Source organism: Eptatretus burgeri, chromosome 16, assembly GCF_056783735.1.
Source record: "Eptatretus burgeri isolate ZD-2024b chromosome 16, Ebu_testis_v1, whole genome shotgun sequence".
Lineage (NCBI taxonomy): Eukaryota > Metazoa > Chordata > Myxini > Myxiniformes > Myxinidae > Eptatretus > Eptatretus burgeri.
The window spans coordinates 58,600,266-58,611,300 of record NC_140976.1 but is presented as its reverse complement, the minus strand read 5'-3'; the positions used below and the strand labels follow the sequence as shown (position 1 = coordinate 58,611,300).

Below are 11,035 nucleotides of genomic sequence, written 5' to 3'. Positions count from 1 at the left end.
CCAGGCTCGACATCTGAAAGATGAGCACACTACCTATGAGCTATCCCGTCTTCCCTGGAAAATGGTTAAAAGTGGGCGAATCCCTTGGGTGGGATAAGAGAAAGGCATTGTTTTGTGGGCACAAATTTAATAATGAATGATCAATGCAAATCAGCATGTCAAAGGGAGAAAAAGGACAAAAGGGAGGAAGTGTATTTCACATCATTATTTCATACCAAATACAGGTCAGACAATTTCAATAATTCTGGTTGTGCATACCTGAGTAATCAGCGAAGGTATGACCAAGATTATTGTGCTCATGAGCAAGCGCAGTGCCGGTAATCTCTCCGTGCAACAAATCAATGAGCCTGGCAAGGTCATCCAGACAGTTCATCAAGAATATGGGTCCTGGTATCGATTCCTGTTCAAATAACATCGACAGAAATAATAATGTCATCACATAGCTTGGTTTAAAGCTGTCTAAGTGATATAGTGGATATGTATATCACCGAACCAGCATGCTATACTATGACGTGATATATGTACATATTATATATATATATATATTTATATATATATATATATATATATATATATATATATATATATATGTATATGGTTATATATATATATGTATATATGGATATATATGTATATCTATGGAAATATATGTATATATATGTATATATATATATATATATATATATATATATATATATATATATATATATATATATATATATATATATATTGTTGTGGGGCCGAGTTTCGGTGGCAAGCACGACCGCTAGATGGAGCAGTAGAGTCGGCTCCACCGAACACCCGGAATTTATAGGTCGTCACCCCGGATAACTCCGGAACCGACGGGTCCCTTATCGGACCGAAGATTGCCAATAGGTCGACCGCGTGGGATAGGGTCGATTGCCAATTTCAATTTACCTAAATACCTACGTCGTACAAACTACCGGGGAAATTCACCCTCGGCGGAGCTCTAGCTGAACAAGCCAGTAGCGTGCTTGAACTGTGCGTAACCTGAGGGGATGGTTACCGAGATCCGTCGATCCAAATGCACAATTTACCCTCGCTACTTCTCAACACGCACCATGCTAAACCAATGAAAGAAACACAAAAACGAGCTGAAACATTTAAAAGGGGATTCATTTATAATGGGGGGGGGGGGAGGGAACACACAAAGAGCAGAGTTATCTAACTATAAGAAATTCAGTCAATGTACAAGCAAAAGCACTTATCCAGTTTCTACTTAAAGATGGGCCCACACACAGACACACAGTAATGGACCCCAATGGTCTTTATAGGAGGCCTCCAGCTCGAGGACAGGTGAGCTCAGAACCAGAGCTATCTGAGTGAGTTAGATGAAGTGGTGGAGAGTGTATCCAAGGATGAAAGAGTGGTGATTGGAGCAGATTTCAATGGACATGTTGGGGAAGGGAATAAAGAGGATGAGGAGGTGATGGGGAGGTACGGTCTCAACAAGAGAAATGTGGAAGGGCAAATGGTGGTAGAGTTTGCAAAAAGAATGGAAATGGCAGTGGTAAACACGTATTTCAAGAAGAAGGAGGAACACAGGGTGACATACAAGAGTGGAGGAAAGTGCACACAGGTGGATTACATCTTAAGTAGGAGATGCAACCTGAAAGAGATTAGTGACTGTAAGGTTGTGGCAGGGGAGAGTGTAGCTCGACAGCATCGATTGGTGGTCTGTAGGATGACTTTAGAGGTGAGGTTGAGGAAGAGAGTGAGGGCTGAACCAAGGACCAGATGGTGGAAGCTGAAGGAGGAAGACTGTTGCGTGAAATTTAGGGAGGAGGTGAGACAGGCGTTGGATGGTGGTAAAGATGGGTGGGATGATTGGGCAACGACAGCAGAAGTTGTGAGGGAGATAGCTAGGAAGGTACTTGGTGTGACATCTGGACAGAGGAAGGAAGATAAGGAGACTTGGTGGTGGAATGAGGAAGTACAGGAAAGTATAAGGAAGAAGGGGTTGGCGAAAAAGAAGTGGGATAGTCAGAGAGATGAAGAAAGTCGGCAGGAGTACAAGGAGTGGCGTCGAAAAGCAAAAAGAGAGGTGGCAAAGGCCAAGGAAAAGGCATATGACGAGCTGTATGAGAAGTTGGATACAAAAGAAGGGGAAAAGGATTTATACCGATTGGCAAGACAGAGGGACCGAGCTGGGAAGGATGTGCTGCAGGTTAGGGTGATAAAGGACGCAAATGGGAATGTGCTGACGAGCGAGGAGAGTGTGTTGAGAAGGTGGATGGAGTACTTTGAGGAGCTGATGAATGAAGAAAATGAGAGAGAGAAGGTTGGAAGAGGTGGAGATAGTGAATCTGGAAGTGGGGTGGATCAGTAAGGATGAAGTGAGGACTGCTATGAAGAAGATGAAAAGTGGAAAGGCGGTTGGCCCAGATGGTATACCAGTGGAGGCATGGAAGTGCTTAGGAGAGATGGCAGTGGTGTTTGTTAACCAGATTGTTTAATAAAGTCTTGGAAAGTGAGAGGATGCCGGAGGAGTGGAGATTAAGTGTGCTGGTTCCGATTTTCAAGAATAAGGGTGATGTGCAGAGCTGTGGAAATTACAGAGGGATAAAGTTGTTAAACCACACCATGAAGTTGTGGGAAAGAGTAGTGGAAGCTCGGTTGAGAGGAGAGGTGATGATCTGTGAGCAGCAATATGGGTTTATGCCAGGAAAGAGCACCACTGATGCGATGTTTGCTTTGAGAATGTTGATGGAGAAGTATAGGGAAGGCCAGAAAGAGTTACATTGTGTGTTTGTGGATTTAGAGAAAGCTTATGATAGGGTGCCAAGAGAGGAGTTGTGGCATTGTATGAGGAAGTCGGGAGTGTTGGAGAAGTATGTGAGGATCGTGCAGGATATGTATGAGGACAGTGTGACAGCGGTGAGGTGTGCGGTAGGAATGACGGACCGGTTTAAGGTTAAAGTGGGATTGCACCAAGGATCGACTCTGAGCCCTTTCCTGTTTGCAATGGTGATGGACAGGTTGACGGACGAGATCAGACTGGAGTCTCCATGGACCATGATGTTCGCGGATGACATCATGATCTGTAGGGAGAGTAGGGAGCAGGCTGAATCGAGCCTTGAGAGGTGGAGGTACGCACTGGAGAGAAGGGGAATGTTAGTCAGTAGGAGTAAGACGGAGTACATGTGCGTAAATGAGAGGGAGGGTGGTGGTATGGTGCGGTTGCAAGGAGTTGAGGTGGGGAAGGTGGATTGGTTTAAATACTTGGGATCAACTGTCCAAAGTAACGGAGAGTGTGGGAGAGAAGTGAAAAAGAGAGTGCAGGCAGGATGGAGTGGGTGGAGAAGAGTTGCAGGAGTGATTTGTGACAGAAGGGTAGCTGCAAGAGTGAAGGGGAAAGTATACAAGACGATAGTGAGACCAGCTATGTTGTATGGTTTGGAGGCGGTGGCGCTAACAAAAAGACAGGAAGCAGAGCTGGAGGTGGCAGAGTTAAAGATGCTGCGATTCTCGTTGGGAGTGACGAGGATGGATAGGATAAGAAATGAGTGTATTAGAGGGACAGCGCAGGTAGGACGGTTTGGAAACAAAGTGAGAGAGGCGAGATTGAGATGGTTTGGACATGTGCACAGGAGGGAAACGGAGTATATCGGGAGAAGGATGTTGAAGATGGAGCCGCCAGGCAGGAGGAGAAGAGGAAGGCCAAAGAAGAGGTTCATGGATGCGGTGAGGGCGGACATGCGGGTGGTTGGAGTGTCAATGGAAGATGTGGAGGATAGAGCGAAATGGAGACAGTTGGTCCGCTGTGGCGACCCCTAACGGGAGCAAGCCGAAAGAGGAAGAAGAATGTATATATATGTATATATATATATATATATATATATATATATATATATATATATATATATATATATATATATATATATTGTTGTGGGGCCGAGTTTCGGTGGCAAGCACGACCGCTAGATGGAGCAGTAGAGTCGGCTCCACCGAACACCCGGAATTTATAGGTCGTCACCCCGGATAACTCCGGAACCGACGGGTCCCTTATCGGACCGAAGATTGCCAATAGGTCGACCGCGTGGGATAGGGTCGATTGCCAATTTCAATTTACCTAAATACCTACGTTGTACAAACTACCGGGGAAATTCACCCTCGGCGGAGCTCTAGCTGAACAAGCCAGTAGCGTGCTCGAACTGTGCGTAACCTGAGGGGATGGTTACCGAGATCCGTCGATCCAAATGCACAATTTACCCTCGCTACTTCTCAACACGCACCATGCTAAACCAATGAAAGAAACACAAAAACGAGCTGAAACATTTAAAAAGGGATTCATTTATAATGGGGGGGGGGGAGGGAACACACAAAGAGCAGAGTTATCTAACTATAAGAAATTCAGTCAATGTACAAGCAAAAGCACTTATCCAGTTTCTACTTAAAGATGGGCCCACACACAGACACACAGTAATGGACCCCAATGGTCTTTATAGGAGGCCTCCAGCTCGAGGACAGGTGAGCTCAGAACCAGAGCTATCTCGGACCTTCCTGCCTCGTGCGGTCTTCGACGTTCTAGATCGGCGGGACTCGAACCCACAACTCAATGCCGCTGCAAGCACCGGGTATGGAGGGCAGCGTCAAGCTCTCGCACGCTCCTCCGGCATGCGACGAGACCAGAAGCCAGCGACAAGGCAAGACCAGAAGCCAGTGACGAGGCGAGGCCAGAAGCCAGCGACAGGATGAGACCAGAAGCCAGCGACAGGACGAGACCAGAAGCCAGCGACAGGACGAGACCAGAAGAACCAGCTAACCACGCTGTCCCGTCTATTTTTCCCTCCCTGGCGTCGGAGGCGGTTGGGGACGTGTTTCACCCCTCCGCACACTTCATTCACCGGGGAAATCCGTCGTCTTTCCATGATTGGTCAAGGGCGTCTCGATTCCCCGCCCTCCGAAGAGGCTTTGCTTCTCTTGGAGCCTGCTCTGCGCCCATTGGCTGAAAAATGAGGCATACCCTCATTTGGCGCCAGGCCAGAACGAAACGCTTCGTGAGCTCGCGAACAGCATGGTAAATGCCGTGAGCAGTGTTGTTGTTGGCGTAGTCATAAGTGTAACAAGGACAAATGGGTCCAAGAGCCATGTCCTAAAGGTTTTGTCTTCACCAGAAGAAGAAGAAGAACAAGAACAAGAAGAAGAAGAAGAAAAAAAACAAAAAAAACAACAACTTCCGATATTTCTTCACGTGCCTTGACGGAGCCAATAGCGAGACCCATCATGGACGATCGTCGTTCATGACGAGAAAATTGTGTATTTACGAAATTACAATACAATAAATGGAATTATCTTTAAATAGTAACGTGAACTTTTTGAAACTTTCAAGCAAATGTCCGAATATATTTAAAAGTTCATGATAGACGCTCTCACAAGGCACTCTCAATGGGAGGATGTGTACAAGTGTTTAGTATTTAAGGAGATCCGGATCCTGTATATAAAAGAGCCGAGTCCGAAAGGTTTTGGAAGAAGAAGAAGAAGAAGAAGAAGAAGAAGAAGAAGAAGAAGAAGAAGAAGAAGAAGAAGAAGAAGAAGAAGAAGAAGAAGAAGAAGAAGAAGAAGAAGAAGAAGAAGAAGAAGAAGAAGGAGGAGGAGGAGGAGGAGGCCGAGCTCTCTTCGAGCCACGTCTCGCTATGCGAGATAACTTCCCGCCTGCAGAAGCTGTCAGTCGCCGATGAGTGAGGAAGTGAAAGCGAGCGCCGTCGGATTTTCGTTTTTGACAAAATGACGGAAAAACTTGAACAACACTACTGAATCAAATTTTGTGCTAAGCTTGGCGATTCCCAAGTGGAAACGATCCGCAAGATTCAATAGGCCTTCGGGAACGAAGCAATGGGCACCACACAGATAAAAGAGTGGTACAACCACTTCAAAGATGGTCGCACATCAGTGGAAAGTGAAGCATGTTCTGGTAGGCCCTCAACACCCCGAAATGAGATCGTCATTGACCAAGTGAGGATCCTGCTGATGCAGGATCGTCGAATAACGATCAGAGAACTTGCAGACGAGGCGGGCATCAGCATTGGATCCGTTCATTCCATTGTGACTGAGGATTTGGGCTTAAGGAGAATCTCAGCGAAGGTCGTGCCAAAGCTGCTAACGATCGAGCAGAAGCAACTCCGTTTGGAGATCGCACAGGACATGCTGGAGACTGTGAACAGCAATCCCAACTTCTTCAACACAGTGATCACTGGCAATGAGACCACAGTGATCTGTCATTTTGTCAAAAACGAAAATCCGATGGCACTCACTTACACTTCCTCACTCATCGGCGGTCTGTCGGCAACTGACAGCTTCTGCAGGCGGGAAAATATTCACGCATACGGATTAGGATCGCCTACATACGTGCACCAAACCACACCTCCCCAGCTTCATTTGTTTACGCACGAAAAATTAAGGTTGGATACTTTTTGAACACACCTCGTATATATGTATATTGTTAAGGATTCGGCGGTGGCGGGAAATTCGGACGAGTGTGTCAATCACTGTCCGTAACCAGTTTGGGTTTTCGCACCCTACTCTCGACAGCCAAATGTTACAGATTCGGCGCCACCCAAACCACCGCCGTCTCCGGGGTTAGAACGCCGGCTGGTTCGGCACAATTCTCGGGTCACGCGTCTCGAATCGCGATACCAACGTACTCCTGGACCTTAAAAGTTGGGGAAATTGACCCCGGTTACAGACTGGTTTTGTCAGAGACCCAGCGAATTCTGTCAGTCTGTAACCATTTTGGTTTTTATATCCAAATTGAGCGGATCGTTCCTTGGCGCGGCACAAATTAATTCAAAGCGGCAACTTCATACGAATCAGCCAGATTTATTGGGGGACACATCGGGGAAACACAACACAAGCAAAGCATTCACGACAATGTTATAATTAATCTATAACCCTTTCTTAACTAGGGAGGTATGGATTATGGGTTTCGAAGGGGACCCTAATGAGATAAACCTTAAACGACATGCAGACAAGACACGGACAGCATGCAGACAAGACACAGAGTACTTGGTGCTGTTTCATGGACGAGAGGAAAGGGTCAAAAGCATGAATGTGGCTCATGACAAGTCGATGTCCACGGATTTGAGCACCCAAGCTCGAGCACGCCGTGTGGCAAGATGGCGGCGTCGTACTCTTTCTTCTCAAGGTACCGCTTGTGCACGCCCTCCTCAGCGTGTTCTCACCCCACGTAATGTCGACGGCACAAGACCGTCAGGTCGATGGTGGATTTCAGCTGACCTCTCACAAGGCCCAGCATACAAGTCCAGGCCTGGCCTGTTCACCAGACCAGGCCAAATCGAGGTGTTGGTCTCCGCAGGCGGATCGACAAACATGTCGAGGACCTCCTCATAAGAGTCGATCGCCAACTCGACGTGCAGGAAGCCTCTCCCACGGCCAAAAAGGCAGACTCGACGTGCAGGCAGCCTCTCTTACTGCCAAAAATGGCAGACTCTGAGCGCTCAGGTTCAGTTTCTCTCCCGGCAGATCCACCACTGCCTTTCCTTCGCTCGCTCACCTCGAAGCCCACTGGCTCCTCCCTTCAGTTTCACTTCCTTCTCTAGGCCACTCCCCCTCTCAGCGCTGGGCGGGGACTATTGTCCAGAGAGAGGAAGGAAGAAGAACCTCTCGGTCCACCACCAATGTATGAACAATGAACAGCCTCTTACACCTCCCGACACACATGTAGCGGCCATTCACCAAACAACCTGGCTAAACATGCATTTAATGGGGGATCTGGGCTAATCCTCTATTTAATAACACACTAAGGGCCATTTCCACAACAATATATATGTATGTATATATATATATATATATATATATATATATATATATATATTGTTGCAGGCCAGGGGTCTGGCGGAGAGAACGACCACTAGGTGGGGGAAACTACGTCGATTTCCACCAGACTCCCCGGAATTGTAGGCCGTTGCTCACAGATAATTCCGTGACGCGGCGGGTCGCTTAACCGACCGTGGACACCAATACCTCAACCGTGTGGCGTCGGGTCCTCCTGTCCAGAATCAAGTTACCTTATTAACCACACAGTTTCAACTACCGGGGAACCACACTCTCGGTACGCCTTTCCCGAACCGGATCACTACCAACTACTGACTACCTTTCCAGATTGGATGCAGTAGAGCGGCACTGCCAAGGACGTACCGGCTTGAAGGAACGGATTATCGGGAATAAAGACCGGGCTAAACTCAGATTCGAACCATGCTGGACCAATGGAGGAAAAGACAAAGACGAGCTGGGAACATTTCTACAATTATTTATTTACAATAATAAGCGGGGAAAAGCATGTGGCACAGCAAAAAGGTTTATTAGGTATGTTATGCTGGGGAAGATGAGAGAGGTGTGGTGCGACAATTTACAAGCAACTTACAAAAGCGGATACAGTGCAGACTTGACGTGAGATTAATAAAAGCAACAATTACAACAATGAAGATCTTATACAGGCTTATCTAACGGACAGGTGCCAAAACACTCAGACGAAGTAAACTCAATGAAAAGCAAAGGACTTTTGCAGCCAGGGAGGGAGTTGAGGTCCCAGTTTTTGGTACCTGAGCATTGAGGGAAGGGACGCTCCATGGTGCGGCACCCAACAAAAGCTGCGCAGTTCGGTCCACAGCCGCACGTGTGGTAATCATGGCTGGCGGAGTCCAAAGAGGCGAGAGATGAGTAGTAGGCAGGACCATATTAGAGGCTTGGTCGAGGTTGTGTGGGCGAGGATCAGTACAGTAGGCGGGCCGTCGAGGCGAGATGTAGGCAGAGCCAGGCAGCAGGAACACTTTCACAACAATTCTCTTCAACCTCTCCAACAACCCGCAAAACCAACTTCTCTCCTCCAACCTCCCCAACTTCTTCACAATTCCAATGACAACGATGACTTCCAACTCGGAGGTCCGTGCTTTATAGAGCTTGGTGCTCGGGGAGGAGCCATGGCGAAGCCGACGTCATCATCCGATCCGAGGATCCCGATTGGACCGGGCCTTCATGTGGTCCACCTTTCTGGGCGGGGTTTCGGCCAGACGCTGGTCTGGCCCACCCACGCCGCGCGTGTCTGGGTTTGGGAAGGTGGAAGCTGATGCGGCTTTCAGAGGGAACTTCGGGATTCTGCCTCAGAAAACGAGACTCGGGATACAGTGGGTAGTCGGTGGTACGCTATGGTAAGCGAGACGAGGGTGCGAGCTGGCAGAGGGTACCGTGGGTTGTCGTGGATTTTTCCTCAGAGATGAAATGGAGTGGGGATAAAATAAAAGGGAAAAATGATTTAATAACCTAACTAAAGCCCATCGCAACGCATCCCCGTCTCTTCCCACTACACAAGGAAGGGATCTAACTACACGTATATTAATGAAATAACTGACTCAGGACAATTGGATGTTGCATGCGTACGGTTCCAAGAACCGCAACAGTATGTGTGTGTGTGTGTATATATATATATATATATATATATATATATATATATATATATATATATATATATATATATATATATATATATATATATATATATATATATATATATATATGTATGTCTGTAAACAACAACAAAAAATATATATATATTTGTGGAGGGAGGGGGTGGAGTTCCCCCAGACATGAAATCGAGGGGGTGTTTTTGGTAGTGGGTTGGCGACAGCAACCGCTCAGGGTCGTACTACCGTTCTGACTTAGGAGCGTTAAAGTGGTGCCCGGAACCATCTTACACTCTCCGTGTCAGGATTGCTGGTCTTACTTTCTGTCTCACTCAAACTATAACGACCGGGCCAGCTTTAATATCTCTTTCTTGCAAACAAATATCACACACTTTTCTTACTCACTCATTTTCACCCCTCACTTTATATTCTCTCTTTTATTTTTCTTTATTTAAGGTCTGGCCGAGACGAGGACTATTTAGTCTGTGACTGGAGCCTTCAACATAAAAAGATATCCCCCCCCCACCGTGTAGCCACCACAACCCTCACTTTTGTTCCCCCTCCGGGAGCAGGGGATGGACCACATGGGGGTTAGCAGGACTGTGGAATAATTTGATTTATTATTTGAGCTGATTTTGGTTTTATTCTTCTTTGATTTGTTGGTGTTTTTTTATTTACTTTTTTCATTTTTAAAAATAAAGGCCGAGGCAATAACCCCTCCCCCGCCCCCCCTTCCCCACCAACGCCCCCATCCAGAGCACATGTGGTCGCCCGATGATTTGATGAGCATGACACCGATCTTATCTATGTCATGGCCTTTTTGGTCACCAGATCAGAACCCAATCGAGCATTTTTGGTATATTCTGGGACGACACCTGAGACAATGTTTTCCACCTCCATCAAAGACGTGCGAGTTAATTGACTTTCTCGTGGAAGGACGGTGCGGCCGGCATCCCTCCTGCAGAATTCCAGATGCTGATGGACTCTATCCCACGGCGCATACAGGCCGTACTGGCCACGCGTGGGAGCCCAACGCCCGATTAAGTGACTTTACATTGTTGTTTCCACTTTTCTGTCCACTACCTGTTTGCACTGAAAGAAATGCCCATTGTAATGTGCAATGTGGATCACGTGATGTCATACTATGTGTTCCTGCAACAAAGTTGATGATTAGGAATTAGAATTTCACTTCCTGTGCTTTCACTTTCCCAAATGTTGAAACAAGTTCCTGCAGGTGAATGTTTTGTTCAATTGCTTGTTCTATTGATGTGATGGATCGGAGCCCAACAAAAGTTCACATAAAGGGGTGCCCTACATATTTCAGTTAAAACCCGTTAGTACGTAAAGTTTTTTTTTGTGTTCCTTGAAAACGAAAACACATAAGATAATGTGCATGCGTGTGATTAATTTGTTGAAAAAAATTGGCGCCCCTTTATATTAATTTTTCAAGAGCATTCTTTGTTTCCTCCTCAGAACATAAGGCTAGTACAGCGTGCACACGAGAGTTTTTTTAATGTGCCTTATTTTCTATCATCTGGCATTTTCTGCAAACTATGCAATGCACTACTTTTCTATCGTTTGGCACATGGCACATA

The 11,035-nt window shown here is 46.5% G+C and overlaps 1 protein-coding gene across 1 annotated transcript in view; it reads right to left on the bottom strand.

Annotated features, from left to right (window-relative positions):
- Nucleotides 1–382: 382 nt before the first annotated feature.
- Nucleotides 383–11,035, bottom strand: part of COQ3 (coenzyme Q3, methyltransferase) — a 28,264-nt gene continuing 17,611 nt past the window's right edge. Inside the window, exon 9 of the mRNA XM_085859356.1 lies at nt 383–400. The gene's annotated coding sequence lies outside the window, so the exon portion shown is untranslated. The remainder of the gene's footprint in view (nt 401–11,035) is intronic.